Source organism: Lampetra planeri, chromosome 62 (assembly GCF_965212315.1).
Source record: "Lampetra planeri chromosome 62, kcLamPlan1.2.h2, whole genome shotgun sequence".
Taxonomy (NCBI): Eukaryota; Metazoa; Chordata; class Hyperoartia; order Petromyzontiformes; family Petromyzontidae; genus Lampetra; species Lampetra planeri.
The window spans coordinates 3,038,229-3,060,280 of NC_136168.1; the positions used below are offsets into that span (position 1 = coordinate 3,038,229).

At 49.8% G+C, this 22,052-nt stretch overlaps 1 pseudogene across 1 annotated transcript in view; it reads right to left on the minus strand.

Annotated features, from left to right (window-relative positions):
- Positions 1-242: 242 nt before the first annotated feature.
- Positions 243-22,052, minus strand: part of LOC144736684 (integrin beta-5-like) — a 38,168-nt pseudogene continuing 16,358 nt past the window's right edge. Inside the window, exons 9-16 of the transcript XR_013588798.1 lie at positions 14,479-14,613; positions 10,679-10,984; positions 9,836-10,001; positions 6,851-7,073; positions 5,058-5,158; positions 2,967-3,086; positions 1,289-1,435; positions 243-752 (exon numbers count right to left, since the gene is read on the minus strand). The product of XR_013588798.1 is annotated as an integrin beta-5-like (transcript). The remainder of the gene's footprint in view (positions 753-1,288; positions 1,436-2,966; positions 3,087-5,057; positions 5,159-6,850; positions 7,074-9,835; positions 10,002-10,678; positions 10,985-14,478; positions 14,614-22,052) is intronic.

Consider the following 22,052-nt stretch of genomic DNA (forward strand, 5'->3'; position numbering starts at 1 on the left):
GGAGAGTGACAGCTCGTGGTCAGTGTGGAGAGGTTCGAGGAGAGAACACATCTGCGCCTCCGGCACGCCAGTGGCCACGTGGCAGGCCGGAGGCTGTCTCCCGAACGCCGTTAGCCAGCGGTGTGAGGGAGCGAGGAAAGCGAGCGAACGCCACGCTCGAGTAACGGGAGTAACGGGGAAAAGGAACCCAGCGGTGTGAGAGAGCTGTGTAAATGAAGAAAGAATAAAGACAAGACAAGAGATACGATATCGTCCGGAGTCGGTTTATTACATATACATACCGACTTTCTACTGGCACATCCGAGACAACGAGCCGTCGACGGACAAGCCCCCCCCCAATCCACCCGGTGCAGCTCAGTTGTACGGTGAAAAATAGAGGTACAAGTGTGGCGGGGGGTGGGGGGGGCGGATAATCAGGCGGGTGCCATTTAAGAGGCAGGTCGACGGGCAGGGGGGGGTGGTGGGGGGCCTCGGCAGGGATCGGAGAAAAGTCGAGCGATGGGTGCGAGTCGGTCGCCACTCGGCTGGCGGAACTCGTTGAACCAGGCCTCAAGCGAACGTCTCCTGACAGACGGCCCTGCCCCCCCCGTCCGCGAGCTTACAAGGGGCGTGTCACGGCGTTGGTCTGCGTTCCGATCCGGCGGGCGTCGCCTTCGACTTCCCAAAAAAAAAACTCAAATCCCAGACGGGAGCGGCAGCCCGTGGAAGGAGACCTCGGAGTGGTTGGAGTTCGGGAAGAGCGGGTTGGAGCCCTGCGAAAAGGGGGAAAACGCAGATGAGCGGCGAGTTCGTCGGGGAAAACGGGACAAACGGCGCACAGTGTCACGCGATGAAAGAGGCCGGTCTGTGTGCGGGAGTGAGTAAGCGTGGGGTGGTTTCGAATGCCGAGCTTGTGGACGGCAGGATGTGTCAGCGGCCGACGCTCGTGTGTGAAAGGTACTGTCCGGGCCGAGCGAGAAGCTTGTTTGTTGTAAACACTGCCGCCTAATTTGAAAAAAGTGCTAACGTTAAGAAATTGTCTTGCTGTGGTTTTCACACCTGATGATGATTGCTTGTGTTGCAATCGAAACGTCGTGACAATTAATAGTTTTATTTTTATTATTTTATTATTTCCCTTCTACGTGACTTTACCGAAAAAAACAAGAATTTGTTTACCACCTTTCTTGTACTTTGCACCACTATCGTGTTTTAATATTGTTTATTGTTGTAACCTTCTTACCTGCCTCAACTGGCTCATCGGATTCCTCCAGCATTAACCAAAGATTCCGATTCGGATTCTGATACGTACCGCGCCCCACTCGGCGTGCATGCGGTTGTTCTGGAAGCGCGAGAACGCGCGCCGGTCCTGCACCGTCACCATGAGCTTCCACGCGAGCAGAGCGGCGGCCACGACGCACAGCACCGCGTTTGGCCTCGCTCACGCCGTGGGCGCACACTGCGCGACGACGCACCGGGGTCGACAACACGGGAGACAGAGGAGTTTATGAAGTCGCACGGCGGTACTGTCGCGACGGGATATTAACTGCCTCGCCTGGTATGCGGGGGGTCGTGGGTTCGATCTCGACCCTGACGCCTGCTGCTGTATATTTGAAGTTTGCGTGTCTCTCTCATCATCATCATGGTGGCTAGGGGATGTTAACTACCTCGCCTGGTGTGCAGGAGGTCGCGGGTTCGATCCCGACCCTGACGCCTGCTGCTGTATATTTGAAGTTTGCGTGTCTCTCTCATCATCATCATCATGGTGGCTAGGGGATGTTAACTACCTCGCCTGGTGTGCAGGAGGTCGCGGGTTCGATCCCGACCCTGACGCCTGCTGCTGTATATTTGAAGTTTGCGTGTCTCTCTCATCATCATCATCATGGTGGCTAGGGGATGTTAACTACGTCGCCTGGTGTGCAGGAGGTCGCGGGTTCGATCCCGACCCTGACGCCTGCTGCTGTATATTTGAAGTTTGCGTGTCTCTCTCTCTCCCCGTGTTCACGTGGATTTTTCTCTGGGTCCTCCAAGATGTTAACTACCTCGCCTGGTATGCAGGAGGTCGTGGGTTCGATCTCTACCTTGACGCGGAGTTTGCGTGTCTCTCTCTCTCCCCGTGTTCGCGTGGATTTTTCTCCGGGTCCTCTGGTTTTTCCCTCCACGTTTAGAATCAACGTGCGTTCAGAATATTCGGCTGCTGTTATAAATTTCCACGCGATAAGCCACTTCGTTGAGCTATCATCTGTGATAGCTAGGTCTCTTCTGAACACGCCCTATAAAGCACTGTGGGGCCTTATCTGCCAAAATAAAATTAGTTTAGTAGTTTATCAGTAAGGGAATCAGGCAGGTGTGCGACGGTGCTTGCGGTGCGACGTTGGTTGGAAATGTGCTCAGTGGCGGTCAGTGGCTTCCTTTTCACTCTTCTATCACTCCGACCGTGGTTATCATTCCCACGAAAATCACTCCTTGATCGCTCCGCACATGTTGAGGACTCAAGTCCACCAGACTGACTGGTGCCCCATCAACCCACGTCTATGCTCCCAGCCCTTCAACAATACCCGCACTGACCAGCGTGCCGCATACGGTCAAACAACCTCTACGACCCGCTCGGCATGGCGAGGCCCTCATCCGGTAGTGGATTGGTAAAAAAAACTTCCGTATACAGTAAAACCTTGGATTGCGAGCATAATTCGTTCCGGAAACGTGCTTGTAACCCAAAGCACTCGTACATAAAAGCACTCGTACATCAGTTGTGATCACGTGACGCTCGGCAGACAAAGCGTACACACGTACTGCTCGTATTGCAAGACCTCGCTCGTTTATAAAATTCATATTTATTTTAAAAACGTGCTCGTCTTGCAAAACACTCGCAGACCAAGTTACTCGCAATCCAAGGTTTTACTGTATATATATACACGCACATGCACATGCACCGTAAATACGAGTACGATCACATGGTGAGCGCTCGTGAAGACTCCGGACGGGTTTACCTGGCTCCTTGAGCGCAGCCAGGACGGACTTCTCGTCAGAGTCCTCTGTGTAAGTGAACGACATGATGCAATCGTCCTGGGTCTTGTAGCTGCAGGCCACGGCGTCCTTGTGACTCTCATCTGCATCACCAACACACGGGGGCGCGCAGACGCGTCCGCCCGCTGCGTGAAGTCAACGGCGCATCGCAGATCGCCGCTGCGCAAGCGACGCGTGGACGAACCGTCGCGACGCGAACTCGACGGCCACCCTCGCGGCAGGGAGCGGCTTTTGGCTCGCCCATCGAACATGAAGAAGGTCACTGCATCGCGTGGCGCTCTCAGATGCGCTTCCGCGGCCGTCTGGAACGCTCTTCCTTCCGATATTAGGACCCCACTGGGAGCTAGCTATGCACTTTTAAATCATCTGGATCGAAAACGAATTTCTTTAGAACTGCTTTTGGCGTTTAGTTTGTTGTCTTTCGGCCCCGCACCTCCGATAAGCACGGTTGGCTACGTACGGTGCGAAATAAGTTAAAATATACGTACGTACATACGTGCATACGTGTGGTTACCGAGCAGTCTTGGGTCTTCAAGACAAGTGTCCTGGGAATCGACACCCGCTCGAGACAACTTTCTAGGCTCTCACATCCCTGAGAGTGACATCCGGGGTGTGGGCTTGGGTCTGAGGACTTGGCTTGGAGCCACCAGCCTTGACCAAGGCCTAAGCCTAGAGGAGTGGTCCCCAATCGCTTGTCCACAGACCACCGGGGGGGTCGGTCTGAAAGGTCGTGGGGGATTGGTCCGTGGAACTGCCCAACGATTCGCAGACCGCATTCACGGCTCGTCAACACGGCTGGCTCTCGGCTACATCTGCCGATTCCTGGCATTCATCAAGAGTAGGTCTAAGTTTAGAAATGTGCGTTATCGGTGCACGGAGGCATGCGAAAATATTTTGAGGGTTGACGGCGGTCCGCACCTCCAATTAGCACGGTTGGCTACGTACGGTGCGAAAGTTCAAAGTACGTACATACATGCGAGGCCGGGAACCATTGGTCTAGAGCAGGGGTGGGGAACCTTTTTTCTGAAAAGGGCCATTTGGATATTTATAACATCATTCGCGGGCCATGCAAAATTAAATTCACGTTGCTATGAAAAAAGCGCCTCGATTTATTGAATTTCGAGTCGTGCGGTTGCCTTGGCAGGGCCAGACGAAATGATTTCGCGGGCCTCATACGGCCCGCGGGCCGGACGTTCCCCACCCCTGGTCTAGAGCACGTGGCCATGACTGGTCTTGACACTGGCTTCGGGCGCACAGTCACCTGGGCCTTGGCTTCAGCCTGAGCCTTGTAACCCCTGGTCCTTGATAGGCAAGACTGTGTACTGGGGCATGCAGCTCTGCCTATAGCATGCAGCCCAGCAGACATTACTCAGCATTGTCTTCGTGCTGTTCGCCTTTTGGCATCCTTTGGTCTAACACTGTTTAAGAACTACGCTCTCAAGAAAGCTGTTCTCTGGTGTGGACCAATCAGTTTCAAAGACAATGCATAAACTACCAGAGCAGGTTTTATGTTTGCATGTTCACTACAAGTTACATGTGAGACCTCCTTTACCAGTGGCAAAATATACTGGTAAAGGAGGTCTCATAGTGTAAATGCTTACCCCGAGCTCTAAATACTCTGATAGTGCACTGTTTTTGAGTTGTACGCCTTTTGGCGTCATCTGGTCCAACACCAATGGAGACTAGGCTCTAAGGAAAGCTGTCTCGGGTGTGGACCAATCAACTTCAAGGACAGTGCATATCATTACCATTATCAGAGTTGTTTCTTTTTGTTTGCATTTTGACTGCTTGTGTTGCGGTTATTGCAAACATGATGCCTTATATAAAGGTGTCAGTTTTGTACCAGTTTAAAGGGTAAAAACCTACTACTATAAGTTACATGTGGTCAATGAAAACATGATTCCTAGTAAAAGATTTCAGCTTGGTGTTTTAACATCTTAACACAACTGTTTTATTGCCAAAAAGGGGTAAAACCTATTCTTATATTTTGATACTGGCAAGGGATGTCCCATGAATATGTGCAGCGCATGCGTGCGTGCGTGCGTGCGACGGACCTATCGTCTCCACTTGCTGGATCTCGTCGACGCACATCTGCGCACACGAGCCGTCCTCCCAGAGGCGCCCCCGCTGGAACAACCGGCACTCGACGCACTCCCTGTGAACACGTAGCGTCCGACCAATCACAAGCACGAAGCCGCCCTCCGGAATGCGCACCGTTTCAGCCAATCAACACATTCCTGCGGAGGGAGCTGGTAGTAACATTGGGTTGCTTAGTCAATGGCCAGGGTCAACGGCGGCGTGGTGTATTCCGCAAATATGCCCGACTGTGAGGGCGGGCACAAGTCGGCGTGAGTAGGTTAAACATTGAGTTTTATAAGGGCACCACGGGGTGACCAGCCCCTCCCGACCCAGCCCCTCCCCACTCCACCCAGCCCCACCTCTCCCATTTTTGGATGCACGACGGACGGACACAATAATCCCGTGGGCTGGTGGAACCAGGAGGTTCCTACCAGTAACATCAGAGTCTGTGTTTGGACTGGAGGAGGAATCAGATGAGCCAAGAAGCTCTTCTGCAACAGATGTCCAGTATGGGCAGGGTCAGCGAGTTACAACAGCAAAAAAAACGCGATAAGAGTGCAAAATAGAGAAAATGGTAAGCAAGTCACTAAATACAAGCAAATAATAAGTTTTGACTTAAAACTTTCGTGACTGCAGGAATTCAAACTCTTCGGTTCTTTCGGTAAAGTCACGTAGATAGAAAATAATACGATAAAAAGAAAACAAATAAAATATTAATAAAAAAACAAAAACTCATGACGTTTCCATCGCAACACAAGCGGTCATCATCAGGCGAAGAGAAAGGGGGGGGGATGATGATGACGACTGCTTGTGTTGCGATCGAAACGTCGTGAGTTTTTGGTTTTTTAATATTTTTAATTTTATTATTTTCTATCTACATAACTTTACCGAACGAACCAAACAATAAATTAATTATCAAGAGTGGGCGCGCCAAAAACGACAACAACGAAACAGTGCCAGACCACACCAAGAGAACACACAGTAAGTGTCCACTCAATAAAATAGCACAAAAAACATTGAACTATCTCTACACACGGGGTAATGATCAAAACGTATACCACCCCACCCCCACCCTCGCCCCCACCCTCGCCCCCACCCTCGCCCCCACCCTCGCCCCCACCCTCGCCCCCACCCTCGCCCCCACCCTCGCCCCCACCCTCGTCCCACTGCAGAAACCCCGGAGACATGCCGGTCATTTTTGTCACATTCGGGGCCGTTGACACGAATAACAACGTGGGATTTTTTTTTTAAAACGTCCGCTGGGAAGTGCGCGGCGCGGCGTTTCCGGTGAATACTACCACGGTATTAACCCGCCGGGTGGCTCAAGCGTGTGGCTCGCAATCGCAAGGTCGCGAGTTCAAATATCCCGGTCAGAGGGGGTCGACTCAGCACATCATGACTCCTCCGAAGCCGATTAAAATGAGTTAACAGCGAAAAAAAGCTGTTGTCCTACGCATAAGACTCGCAAACTCCAAATATACAGCAGGAGTCAGGGTCAGGATCGGACCCACGACCTCCTGCATACCAGGCGAGGTAGTTAACATCTCCTAGCCACCGTGGTGATGATGAGAGAGAGAGACACGCAAACTCCAAATATACAGCAGCAGGCGTCAGGGTCGGGATCGAACCCCAGATCCTCCTGCACATCAGGCGAGGTAGTTAACATCTCACCAGCGTGGCGCTTGACTGATGGGGGAGGTGGTGGGGAGGGGGGGGAGAGTGGGGGGTAGGGGGAGGGTGTTGGGGTGGGGGTGCCCCGTGGCGTTACTTTTTGATGCTGCAGGCGTTGGGGCACGTGGGACAATTCTGGCAGACGTCGCCAAAAGTGTCGGGCTCTGTGCACACGCAGCGGCCGCACGAGCACAGCCCCCGGCCGCTGCAGAGCCGCCCGTCGGCGCCCAGGCAGGCCTCCGTGCGCGTCGTGCAGCTGCAGCTCTCGCCGACCCAGTCGGGGCGACAGCGGCACTCGCCGCAGTCGCAGTGCCCGTTGCCTGGGGGGGGAGGGCAAGAGAGAGGGGGGGGGGGCGGACGACGAGCGTCAGTTTAACACGTAGCGGCAGGCTTTGGCGACCAATATTATCCATGGTGTCATTCACGTGAATAGCATCCCGTGATGCTGTACGTTAATTACGTATAATGACCAAATCCCATATATACATACTCTTAGTTTTTTCGGTAAAGTCACGTAGGTAAAAAATGAAATTTAAATTAATAAAAAATAAAATAATAATAAATCAGGACGTTTCGGAGGCAACACAAGTCTCCGTCATCAGGTGGGACCATCCTTGCAGTCACGAAAGCTTCAAATCTAGAACCCATGTATACAGCACACTATCAAGCAAATTCAAAAATGAATTGAACAAATTAAGATGTGACACCAAAACAGAAAGCGCAAGCGTCCGTCACCTGATGACGGATGCTTGTGTTGCGCCAGAAACGTCGTGATTTATATTATTTTCTACCTACGTGACTTTACAGAAAGGAAAGAACCAAAGAGTATGGATTCCTGCATTCACGGAAGCTTCCAATCAAGATGAAAAAATATTATCACAATAGGGAAATGAGTCTACGAGGTCGACACATCCCAGACCATGATCCCAACGTCCCAAGGAAGCCAGCAAATTTAACACGGAGGTCTTTCACAAACAATATTATCGATAAGAGGTTTTTGTTGTTAGGTTAGATCGCGTAAATATAAATGTGTCGTTAAACCCGCCACCACCCAACACGGCCAATTTGTAAAGGTTTGTCACGTAAACATAACGTTCCGATTAGTTACTAGTTCAGCACACCGGCGTGTTGGAGAGTAAATCCACAACATTAACAATTTGAGCACCATGAAGTTTCGCCGGTAATTACAAACACGACGGGCATGTTTCGGCATCGGACGTTCCACGCTCACAATCCTCACCGACGATCCGGCGCTCCACTTGGAGTCTCACTCGTCTCTCTCTCGCTCATACCGGCAAGGCAGTCAAGGGTCCTGGATCCCCACTACGTCTACTGAGTCTGAAACGAGGAACTTGTTAAGGTGTGAAAATTACACTGGTCAACAAAGAAAACACTTTTTTTCTGGCCTAGACTTTTGCAGCTGTTCTAGACTAAATTCAGGGTGCTGATTCCAAATCTGATCTCAGATTTGCTTTATCACATCTCATTTTTATGCTATCGGCATACCCCATTTTCATTGATTTTACCCGAAATTAACTCTGTCACTTATGATTGCAAGTTGTTGCGAGTCAGTGACTGCATTAGTGTTAAAATATGGTGCTGTATTTTTAGGATAGTGTGTTTATAATATCATTGTATGTAGATATCCACATTTATTTAATATTTTTCTTCTGCAGTTTTTATTAAAAATGCAATATTTGATATCTCAAAAACCTAATGTGATACAAAAACTGATGCCAGATTTAGAATCAGCACCCCAAAATTATCTTAAAACCGTTAGAATACCTTATGCCAGAACAAGTGTGTTGACCAGTGTTATCAGCACAGGCAAGACTAAGACGTCCGGCACAGTGCTGACCACACGAAATCCTCGTGTCGTTGTGCCATCCTTGACAGGCTCTCGCTCACAGCACTTTGCCCTTCCAGCCTATGCAGGCTACATGGGAGGGGTGGGCGCCACGGTGGTGAGATGCTACCTCTCTCGCCTTGTATATGTAGTGGTGGTGCGGACGCGCGCCCGCAGTGAGAGATCACGGGGCGGCGCGGGGTGCGTGGTTGGGCACGCCGATGTAGGCGTGGTGTTGACGCGCGCGCCGAGAGTGAGAGATTACGGGGCGGCGCGAGGTGCGTGGTTGTGCGCGCTGACACAAGGTGGGAAAGAGGATCGTGGGCAGCGCGCAGTGATTGGTCAACTGGGGTGGGTGCTCTCAGCGACGTCCGCATGAAGGACTATAAAGGGGGATGCGCGGGAGCACTCGGGGAGTTGTTAACCAGTCGAAGACCGAAGACGGAGTTCAGAGGTAGGCCCTGAGACCCCTAGTCCCGCTGTCCTTGTGAGGGCCGGGGCCCTGTGTGGCTCGGAGGCGAGACTGTGGGACCCGTGGTCTGACGTCCCTGTGGACCGAGACTGTGGGACCCAGAGTCGAGACGGACACCCCGGCTGGGTGTGTTCCGAGAGGCTACGGGGCGTAAGAGCCCGTGTGGGTGTAGCCGGGGGAACCCCGTGGGTTAAGGCTGGAGTTAGCCACCCGTGTAATATAAGTTGGTGTTAATAAAAGAGTGTGCTACCCGTAAGGTCGTCTCCCGCCAAGTTCCTACATTACATATACAAGAGATCGTGGGTTCGACCCCGACGCCTGTACATTTGGAGTTTGCATGTCTCTTTCTCCCAGTGGTCTCGTGTGGATTTTTCTGCGGGTCCTCCAGTTTTCCCCTCCATGTTTAGAATCAACGTGCGTTCAGTGTATTTGGCCGATGCTATGAATTTCCACGTGATGATAAGCCACTTCGTTGATCTATCATTTGTGGCTCGGTCGCTTCTGAAAAAGAGCTACACAGCTAAATGGCCTTACCTATTTTTCGATTTAAAGCTTTCGTGACTGCAGGGATTCATCTTCTTGGTTCTTTCGGTAAAGTCACGTAGAAGGTAAGTAATAAAATAATAAAAATAAAACATAATAAAATAATATAATATAATAAAATAATACCTTACCTAGTAAACAAAAAAAATAGTTTATAATTTAGTTTATGTCTTGTGTGTATGTGCACGCACACACACACGCGCACGCACGCACGTACATACCTGAACACAGCAGCCCCTTGTGACGGAGGCACGAGAAGTTGTCGCACTCACAGAAGGCCCCAGAGACACGGCCAAACTCGCTGGCGTGGCACAGGCACTGGCCGCACACGCACTCCCCACGGCCGCTGCACGGCAAACTGCGCTCCCTCATGCGGCACGCCGAGTCCTGCCGTCGGACACAAAGACAAGGGGTCACCCACCCCAACCGTGGAGCCTTCGCAGAATGTACGGGGGGGGGGGGCAAGCGCTATGAGCGTGCGGCACCTGTGAAAGATGGCACCGGTAACGAGAGGCGGTGTGGGTGGCCGCCGTCACGCCTCCCCGACCGCCTTCGTCTCCCCGGTGGCGATGTTTACTACACATCGCACCAGGTGCTCATTTGAGGCCGAGTCGACCTAGGTGGAGGCCCAGGACCGGTTCTGATAATAGTCACTCGTGTTGGCCGTGAGCGGGAATTTAACTTGGGTTGCCGGGTTCGTTACCGCTTCCCAACAACAACAACAACCGCCATTCGGTGACGTCGCTCGTGCCAGGCTATGTGCATTCTGAGGCCACGTTAAGCGTCGAAGGCTCGCTGGCAGGGGGTCACAAGACAGACCCAGGTGACCTAGACGACTGGCAGATGCACCGCCTGTGCCCCCCTACTGTGCCAACTTGCTGCGTTTAAGCCGCCCGGCGCTCCGCTCGTTGTCGTGGAGGGCGACTGCCTCCAACCGCCCAGCAGCGTCCTTCACGAGCCTCCTCCTCCACAGAGGCTGCTCTTGACACCAACAAGACCCCCCCCCCCCTCCACCCCCCCCCCTCCTCCCCCCCGCCTTCCTGGCGAAAAGTTGCACACCGTACCAGCGCACTCCCGGACGGTCCCTGGCACTCGCACAGCTCCCCAGTCCTGCCGGGGTTGCAGCGGCACAGGCCGCAGGAGAGCGAGCCGTACCCCCCCGAGCAGTGCGGGCTGCGGGGCACGACGCTCGCCTCGCAAGCGCAGCCGCACCGCACCAGCGCCGTCACGTGCAGGCTGTCGCGGAAGCCCACGGGCTTGATCGTGAAGTTGCGCTCGTAGGAACGCGCGCCGGGGCCCACGGCGGCGCCGCTGGTGCCAGCGCCGTCGCGGGGGCATCCACGCGCCTCCGCCGTGACGGTGAAGCTCACCTGAAGTGGGACGACACGCAGCGGCGGCAGCGGCGGCAGAAGTAGCAGTGATGATAAAAAATATCAAAAGGCTTTGTATGTACGTACGTTGAACTTCTTTCGTATCTCGATTTAAAGCTTTCGTGACTGCAGGGATTCATCTTCTTGGTTCTTTCGGTAAAGTCACGTAGAATTGAAATAATAAAATAATAAAAATAAAACATAATAAAATAATTATTTTATTATTTCAATTCTACGTGACTTTATCGAAGGAACCAAAAAGATTCATTTGTATCGTACGTAGCCAACCGTGCTAATCGGCTTTACACTTGCCGGCAAAAATACAGGAGGTGTTAAGCTGTCTAATAGGCACCTCTATCCGCAAGGCATCATCAAGTCTGCACGAACCACGCATGCTTGTGGTAGAATATGCAAACAGACGTGCTTTGATAACAACGTATGCATTGTCTTTGAAACCGAGTAGCCTACCTACACCAGAGACAGCCTCCTTCATGGCCTAGTCTCACCGGTGTCAGACCGGAGAACACCGCCAAAAGGCGAACGGCACAATGAACACGCAAATATCAAAGCATCGATAGCTCGGGTGGAGCAGTTGCGGGGTCCCATCGATGTAGAGATTATTTAGTTTGAATATTTTACCCTTCGCGCAATGTGAGAACCGGGTTTAGTCGCGGGTGGCTGCTCAGATTCGAATTTGCAATCATCTCACAGGTGCCGGCATAGCCCTCCGACACGGTATTAACAGCAAAAGATCAACACGTTCGTCAATAGCGCTGCGCCGAAAGGAATAATATATATAATAGGTGAAGTAGTGGAAAATGGTCATTCATCATAGCCAGCCTGTTGCCCAAAGACGTTTCTAATCGTCATGTATATTTTCAATTCTGGGGCAGTGTTATTGCCATTTGTGCCTGCACACCACTGCCAATGGCAGTATAGCGCGATAACAATGTTGACGAATGTATCAGTTAGGAAGACCACCTGACTGTCCAGGCCTTTTTTTTGGCATGGCACCGCCTCCTTGTACTAGCGGCGAGATTAATCCACGTACTGAGGTTTCATAAGAAAAAAAAAATCCCTATTAAGGAACTGGCCAGGCATGCCAGTGGTGGATCATCTTGAGGGTGGGGCTGGGCTGGTAACCCCGTGGTGCCCTTATAAAACTCAACGTTTAACCTACTGACGCCGGCTTGTGCCCGCCCTCACAGTCGGGCATATTTGCGGAATACACCACGCCGCCGTTGACCCTGGCCATTGACCGAGCAACCCAACGTTCCTACCAGCTCCCTCCGCAGGAATGTGTTTGCGCTATCATTTGTGTTTGTATAAATGGTTTATATACTTTAGCAATTTGTACTTTATAAGAGAAAAGATACCTTATTTTACATATTTAGTTTTCCTCTATTTGGCACTCCAATCGTGTTGTATTGTTTGTTGCCGTAACTTTCTGAGCCACACCTACTCGGCATCTGTGAAAAATAGCTTCATAGCTCATCGGATTTCTCCAGGATAAATAAAGATTATTATTTATTTTTTCATCGTAAAGATTATATGCAGAAGATTATTTCATATAGGCACATATACAACCCAACAGTACATTTCAGTTATCTCCCTGAGAGACTCACTAAGCGTGAGCACACGGGAACAGCGACGATTTCAATCGCTAAAATACAAAGGGTAGATTTGAGGCAATGGAACCTGAGATTGTCACAGCAGAGATGATGAAGTACTTTCCAAAAAACACTGAGCTACACGTGACGCTTCTGTGCCGAAACACAGAAAACCCCGGTGGGTGATGGATGGTTGTTGCTATGACTCAACGGCATCAAAATGTATTACGGTGGTAATGTTGAAACGACGTCTTGATCAGGTTTCAATGCTATTTTGTGTTTAACCGGGTGTGAACGCAACAGGCCCGTCTCTTCTCAATTTGCAAGTCACCTGGGGCATTGATTCACCAGCAGCGGGTGATGATTGCCGTGCGTATAATGTAGCCACAGTCTGACCTTAACAGTCGTGAACAAGGCCAAGTAAGGTGAAGCGCACTCGAAAGAAGGGAACCCGCGTCAATTGTGTGAAGGAAAGAGACTAAATGAGGTAAGGACAAAAATAAACCCGCTAAGGGCCACCGATTCTTCAAGATCATTCCTGTGAAGCCAAGTTGAAGCAAGGCATCCCTTCACTTCTATATCAAATTACAAAACGACTGTTTTTTTTTAAAATGCTCTGGTCAAATGACCGTTGATAAACGACATCATTTAAAAGAGGTATCCGTGAGCCTTTCCTGGATAAACGCCAATACTATTATAACAGTTACGCGTGCCTCGACTCCTTCACTGCGTGTGACATCGGGCGGTACCGCACCGCGTCACCTACGTACGTCTCGACCCGTTTAATGCAAAGCGCCGCAAGTCGGCAAGCCGTGAGGACACGCAAGCATCACCACGGTGTCACTCGGCGAGTGTGACGTTGATAGCGGCACAGATCAGCTTCTGCGGTGGAAAAAAATCCAGCGGACGGTCGCTGACCCACGCTGGGCTGGTCCGGCACAGGACCACAACAAACTAACGCACAAACTAACGCACAAAAAGCAGTGGTAAAGAAATTCGTTTGTCAATATAGAGGACTTAAAAGTGCAAAGCTCCAGTTGCTTCCTAATATCGGGCGCTCGAGACGGACGTAGAAGCGCATCTGGAAGCGCGTAATGCGGTGACCACCTTTGTTCGATGGGCCAGCCGAAAGCTGTTGCGATGGATGACCGGAGACCGCGTGATGGTTTATCGCTCCTTGACGAGCTCAGCAAGGTGTTGTGGGTCACTTGAGACAAGAACTTTCTGTGTGTAATGAGTGTCACCTTGAAACGTATTTGTTCGGCTACAGGAAGCCAATGCAGCTCAGCGAGCACTGGAGACGGACACGATGTCAGACCTTGCAGTACCCCGTGACAGAGAATATTGCACACGCCGCAGCCTGATAATGTTTTTGGCAGACGTCCCGTAGAGCAGTGAGTTGGAATCGTAAGTAAAACTCAGTTTTATATATATAGCACGTTTCACGCAAGACCTCACAGCGCTGCTTTACAATATAATCCCAGTAGGAAATAAAACCCTGAAACATTAAAACTAAAAGGAAAACCAACCCTACACAGACGGATACGCAAGAGAAAATAAACGCGGTTTTTCAGACGAGCGCCGAAAACCTCGACTGACGGGACCGTCCCTAACGGAACCGGGGGAAAAAGGCGTTCCGCAAAACGACAACGCCAGACCAGCGCAAGCTCCGTCAGCCATTGAGCGCAGATTTTCGTAGCGGGACGCACGGCGGGACGCACGGCGGGACGCACGGCGGGACGCACGGCGGGATGCACGGCGGGACGCACGGCGGGACGCACGGCGGGACACAAGCGGGACACGGGCACGCACGGTGGGACGCACGGCGGGACGCACGGCGGGACGCACGGCGGGACGCACGGCGGGACGCACGGCGGCTCTCACCGTGTCTCTCACGCGGAGGCCTCCGCACTGCCGCTGGCCGGGCCTCACCGTGCCGTTCTGGCACACGGCCGTGAAGGAGAGCACCACGTCGTCCGGCTGATCGTACACCTCCAGCTCGACCTTCGAGCGGATCTTCTGCTCCCGGGGGAGGAGGGGGGGGGAGGTGGGGAGAGAGAAAAGGAGAAGCGAGGACACGAGACAAATACGTCGTAGAAAATGAGCACGACGGCATAACAAGCAAAGTTCAAAATGCGCAAGATGCGAGAATCTCCATTGTAACTATCAAGAGTGGGCGGTGCCGCACCCCCCTTGCTGTTCACAATGAAGGTTTTTGTGTCGTAACCCTCCACCACCCGACACAGCCAGTAAGGTTTGGCACGTAAACAACGCGCCAATTAGTTTACTACCTCAGCCCACCGGTGTGTTGGAGAGTAAATCCACGACGTTTACAAAGCGAGCAACGTGACGTTTCGCCGGCAATTACACCCAACGTCATTGGGCGATTTGCCAGAATAGTGAATCAATCCACCAGCTTCCGGTCTTAAATAGAGCACGATGACGTCATCACTGAACCCACCAGGCGTCGGGGTTAGGATCGAACCCACGACCTTCCGCGTACCAAGCGAGGTAGTTAACATCTCGCCACCATGGCGGGATACACACCCCCGTTTCTTCTCTGTCCAGTCTGGACGCTCAGGCTCACAGGGCGCACGAACTTGGGACCAAATGTTCGTAAAAGTCTCCACTGCCCCCCTTGCCCCCCCCCCCCCACCCCCCAGGCACCCACCCCCTTAACTCGCACGGAAATATCCCCGTGGCTTTCTCAGTTACCACGTTTCGCAGCAGCGAGAGGAGGAAATCCAAATCTCACGTTTCCCCACCGCCAATTGTGCTGCAGAAGGTTCAGGTGAACGCATCTAGAGGTGGCTTAGTGGTCAATCATTCCTGCCACACTTAATTTATGAATATGCACCGATTACAGAGCGCAATTGCACTCTGGTTGGATGCATAAGAGTATAGTTCATTCATTCACAACGTTTCACCTTCAATCAATTCTAGATTTGAAGTTTCAACCTTCAATCAAACTATCCTCGAATACGGCTCTGTAGAGCAGCGCTCGAGATGGAGGTCCTTCCGCCAGCAGTGGCAGGAGAGAAACATTGCAGGGATGTGCCGTATCTCTGTTTTTGAAGCCAAAAACAGAGATATACCATCACACACTTCTGGCTCATGCTTGGTGACGTTATACGGTGTAGGTGTCTCCCCCGTTGAGCGAGCGCCTATAGCTTCATTGGGAGTGTGTAATTTGCGTAGCAAAGTTCCAGAACAGTCATGAGCACCATGTGCTTTTGGCATCGCTCGGCCCTTCCCCATCTCCCCAGCGAGGTCCCCCGCACGCGCGCTTGCGCCTGCCTGCGAATGCGCTCGCTAACATCGAAGGACGTTTTAGTCATCGGAAGCATCTGGTGAAATGATGGGGGATCGTCATTCCTCGCCAGTCTACACGCCACAACCCCCGTATATCCTGTTCCAGGTCGGAGTGAATCAGCGCACGCGGAGGAAGGCGCGAACCGACGAAGCGGTTTCGCAGAGTTTGCAGAGGCCGAGCGAAGGCCAACCCCCCCCTTCCCCTCTCACCCCACCACGGTGCAACCTCACGTCGTGCGCAGGTGACCGCCGTTATACCGGCTCTCTCCGTCCGGGAATTTGCCGTCTCTCACCCAACCTGCCGAGCCATCGACTTAAGTTAAACGAGTCAAGATCTGGAAGTCACGATACGTGCTTTTTCTAAATGCAGTTTTATTTACAACGTTTTTCATGTTTTTGTTTCCTTTGGAAAATTTATTGAGCTCATTAACAGTGCATTAACATGTCGCGGTGGCTAGGAGATGTTATCTCCCTCGCCTGGTATGCAGGAGGTCGTAGGTTCGATGCCAACCCCGATGCCTGTTGCTGTATATTTCAAGTTTGCGTGTCTCTCTCTCTCTCTACCTCCACGTAGTCAAGTGGATTTTTCTCCGGGTCCTCCGGTTTTTCCCTTCACATTTAGAAACGTGCATTTAGAGTATTTGACTGCTTTGAATGTCCACGTGACAAGCCACTTCGTTGAGCTACCAATTGTGATGGCTAGGTCGCTTCTGAAAAAGAGCTACGTAGCTCAGTGGCCTTACCCGAAAAAGTAAAACAAAATATCCATATTCTTGGATCTTTCGGTAAAGTCACGTAGAAGGGAAAACAATTAAAATAAGCTGCTGTGGTTTTTCACACCTGATGATGATTGCTTGTGTTGCAATCGAAACGTCGTGAAAATTGTATTGTTTTATTTTCATTATTTTATTGTTTTCCCTTCTACGTGACTTTACCGAAAGAACCAAGAATATGGATCCCTGCAGTAACGAAAGCTTTAAATCGAAAAATATTTATAGTTTTTATAAATAGTTCATATACTATTTTTTTGACATACCTGAAAAGGTATAACAAAATATAAAAACTTTTTTATAAATAGTTCATATACTATTGCTTGACATAGTTAATTTAGTTTCTTTTTACAGTTTAACATTTCACGTATGAAATATAATCGACATTACTCGTGTGTAAAGAATACCCCGTTGAAGAGCGGCAGGACGAGGACCGTGGCTTAACACGAACCCACAGATCGTCACAACGGGGAGCCCAAACTCTCCGTAACAAGAGTCATGACTTGCGTGTGAAATCACATTCTTCACAGAGATCCGGAGCAACGGGAAATGTTACAAATGCTTGAAGTCTCCTTCAGCCAACACATGCCATCCGTTCCTATGAAGTCAGCCTCCTGTATGTTGGTCGGCAATTGGACTCGGGTGTCGTTTTACAGTGAAACGTCTAAAAATATGCTTCTGTCTGAACCCGTTTCAAGGTGAAAACTTTGGCTAGACAGAAGAAAAAACACGTGGTTATTAAAGTTACCGAATGATCTCTCAACGGTATTTTTTTTAACGATTTTTTTATGTATTTTACCAGGTAAGGCCCACTGAGCAATATACAGTGGTACCTCGGTATAAGTCGTTAATTCGTTCCAGAAGGTAGGACTTATACCGAAAATGACGTATACCAAACTAATTTTTCCCATAAGAAATAAAGGGAAAGGAAATAATCCGTTCCAGAATATAAGAAATGATATTTTATGTGACATATTATACATTAATGGGGTTGTATAAAATAATTTAGACACTACTTATTACTAAAATGCATACATAAATTAAAATGCATGAATAAATTAAGGGTTGTGCACTGAACGAGATCTACTGTACAGGCAGACTGAGGAGTGGCGCTTTGTTCAGTCGTGAACGGGGTCTACGCGGGTACGCGGTGACTCATCACGACCCATACAAGGTCTAGCAAGCGCGTCGTATCCCAAGCAAGACGTCGTATCCCAAGCAAGACGTCGTATCCCAAGACATTTTTCTCTCGTCAAAACACGACGTGTACCAAATTCGACGTATTCCAAAGCAGTCGTATACCGAGGTGTGACTGCAGCTCTTTTTCTAAAGCGACCTGACAACAATCCACAGCTCAACGAAGTGGCTTATCATGTGGAAATTTATAGCAGCCAAAAATTAGTCTAAACGCGTGATGTCAATCCTGAATGTTGGAAGGAAAAGCCGAAGGACCGGGAGAAAAATCCAAGCGACGACAGGGAGAATATGTAAACTCCAAATGTACAACAGGCGTCACAGGGTCGGGATCGAACACACGACCTCCTGCATACCAGGCGAGGGAGTTAACATCTCCTAGCCACCGCGGCACCCCTGGGTGTACAGATGCATCGACTGACACCGATTATTACCGATTCCCAGGCTAACGAAACGAGTGTCACATCTCGTGTGCGAGCATTTATGTTTTTTCGATTTGAATATGGTGTACGCAGTGTGTTAAAATAACCCCCCTCTAGCCAATAAGGGACCACTAGATTCAGTAAAATGTTGAAAAAAAGAAGAACCAAATTTTCAAAGGAATCGCCGCCCTGACTGGTGACGATTCGTCGAATTGCGAGTTGGGCAAACCATGACACCACCACACAGCAGTACTCTGTTTTTTTCGGTAAAGTCACGTAGGTATAAATAAATAAATAAACAACTAAATTTAATCACAACGTTTCGGAGGAAACACAAGCTGCCTCCAAAACGTCGTGGTTTTATTTAGTTGTTTATTCATTTATTTATTACCTACGTGACTTTATCGAATCCTTGCAGTCACGAAAACTTCAAATCTCGAACCCCACGACTGGCTGATCGTTGGACTGCCATTTATTCCGCGCATGCTCACCTCTCTGAAAGTAACGCTACTCGGCAGTAAACGGCAAGACAATTAATCCTCGGCGTGAATCAAGTCAGCGGTTTCTCTGGTGAAAGAAGAAGGAACTAAGAATGGATGTCTGACACCACACCGCACCACATGCAGCATTTGCTCTAAAACATGGCCCCTGTTCCGTTTTCCTCTTTGTCACGTCCCCAAATGTTACTCTCCTCGAGCTCTCGGTCTCATATGGAACGTTTTTTTCATTCCGACACCATTCCTAACTTCTGTTTTACGCGTGGACTTTTCACGGCCAAACATTGAGAATGACAAATATCGCCGTCTTTCGGGTGAGATCACCGTGTAGGTTACAATGAAAAACTTTTACCAAATACCCTCCCGCGACAGCCGACACAGCCAATCAAAGTCAAGCTGCCACGTGACGGGCAGATATTACGAGCGATTTGGTTTTTCAGGAAAAGTGGGATTTTAAAAGCCACACGCAATGTTAAAAAAGCGACATGCCTCCGGTTTTGCTGAAAAACCAAGTAAATTGGCACATTTTCCCATCACGTAACAACTTTATTTCATTGGCTCTGTCAGGTGGTGGAAGGTTACAGTTAAACATTGTGACATTGTACACTACGCAATGATCTAACACAAAATAAACTAATATGAATCGCAAAGCCCTGTGTGAAGAGAGGAAGAGTTCGCCTTTTGGCGTTCTCTGCTCTGACACTAGTGAGACGAGGCCCTAAAGAAGGCTGTCTCTGGTGTAGGCCAATCAGTTTCAAAGACAACGCAGATATTATTTTCAGAGCATGTTTGTTTGCTTGTCCACCACAAGTACGTGTGGTTAATGCGAGCTTGGTTCCTTGCAAAAGGTTTCTATTTGGTCTTTTAACATCTTAACCCCTCCTGTTTTATTGCTAGAAAGTGTAAGGCGTATTGTTCTTTTTCATGCACAGAACTCCAGTAGAACCTCGGAGATCGAACGCACCAGAACTCGAACTGATCGGCGTTCGAACGATATTTCCGAACATTTTTTTCCCCGGAAACCGAACGAAATTCGGAGGTCGAAGGGCCAATCGCGACTTGAAAGAACCTGTACGGCTGAGACGCGTATGGGCAGCGTGCATGACGCTTGCCCAGACAAAGGTTTACCACCTCCTCCTCCTCCTCACCACCTTCCACTCAAGCCATCAACTATCCTTACTACAGGTAGAGTGAAGTTCAATGTTCATTTATTTCATTGATTCCAAATATTTATTCCATTTATTTATTGTGTTTCTTGTTTTTTGTATGCTTTTATGCATGTAATTACTGTAAATTCGTGTAAAAAATCTTTATAATGAGATATTTCTTGTGTCTGGAACCAATTAATGTCATTTACATTCATTCTTATGGGGAAAATGAAGTCGGTGTTCGAACAAAATCGGTGTTTCGAATGTCCTTCGGGAACGAATTAAGTTCGATGGCCGGGGTACCACTGTACTTTGGAGATCCCTTCGAATGCCCTGTTATGCACACTAGGCGGCAGCAACTTCCCCATCTGCAACAGTACACAGCGATGTTTGTTCCATGACATTCCAACCCACTTTTTCAGTTCTCAGGAGGCTGGAATTTAAGCCGAACTAAGCACAGAACAATATGATTTTATTCATGGACGCCGGGATATGAACACGACATATTATTGAGGTGAGCGGCTTTGCACTTGGAATGTTGCGAGTTTAAATCCCTGACAGGGGGTTTGACTCGGCCCATCACCCCGGTAGGGTCGATAAAATAGATACCACTTTGTGGTGACATCAACAGTGGTCGTGCTATGATATCACTCGCCCCCCGTCATAGAAACGAGGAGTTTCCACCACCGTCTTAGGGCTGTAAACAACGGATGAGCTCCACCTCCATGCTCATTTGAGCAGAAAATCACTTGGATCAATGCAGCGATACAGAGAGGTGCAGTGGTCGGAGCGTGTTACTTCGCAATCACAACGGCTGCCAGTTCAAATCCCAACCGGCGTTATCCGACCCCATCACCTCTCCATGACACACAAGTCACATTTTGTCAAGTGAATTACCCCCTGCCATAGGAATGAGGAATTTCCACCACCGGCTCTGGGTTGTAAATTGCATACGATCGTCGACGAATACGTTTTCGAGCGAGTTAACCGCTTCGATTGTCTGCATATATATACATATATATTTTCACACACACACACCAGTGCCGCCGACTCTTTTTACGGTATTATTATGATTACACGCGTTCTCCCGCAGCCCCAGAACCGAGGCTAAATATACTCCGCAGGAGGAACCATGGAGACAGGGGGCACCGCGCACCACACAAGGGCAACACTGTCGCTCCTCCGCACAACAACAAACATCTCCCCCGGGGCCGACTGACTTCGGAGTGCGTTGGCCGTTCCTGCATAACGGCACGGCCCAAAATTTCCAACGATCGCGCACATCGGGCGGCCGACTGAGTGGCGGTGGCGGCGTTTACCGCCGATCCACCGCTTCCTATGAAGTGGCAGCTGACGAGACGCCTGGAGGCACGAAGCAGCTGCAATATTGGGTTGTCTCAAGAAGGGTCCTTGCCAAGTCAGGGATATAACTGCTGGTGGGGGGGGGGGGCACAAGCTGTCGAAGGTGGTCTTACTTCAGGGACAGACGGCAATCATAATAATGATGGGAATAAAGGAAATCGATTTCAACATATTCGTCAAAGTTGAGTTTGCTATTGACGAATTTTTTCAACATAAATACGTATGGAATATTCGTGCTTGCGTACGACGCTGCCAGGGCATTATGTAACGTAGCATCTTTTGTCAAAAAGATTACCACAAAAGTAGTTCAGAGGATGATTCGTGTTATCTCATATAATCATGATCATCAGCCATCTGCTGCTGGATGAAGGCCTCCCCCAAGACGCCAACACTTCTCACGATCCCGCAATGTGATAATCAGCCTAGCACCTGCACGCGAACTGATTCCATCGCTCCATCTCCATGTAAATCTGCTCTCCCAAGTATATCATATGATACCGTTTGTTTTTTATCGCTACGTGGCGAAACGTTTCCCACTTTGCAGGTCTGAAAAACCACTTTGGAAATAAGTTCCGTCAGGTATTGCTTATCCAGGCCATTCTCCTAACACATGGGCGGGCGAGATGAGTTGCTTTGCCAGACTTCGGAATAGAGTTGGCACAATTGGAAGCAAAAAAAACTACATTTTTAAAAAATAACATTTGCTCAGAAAACATAGATGAAAAAAGATGGGGATATGAACGCGATTCTAAA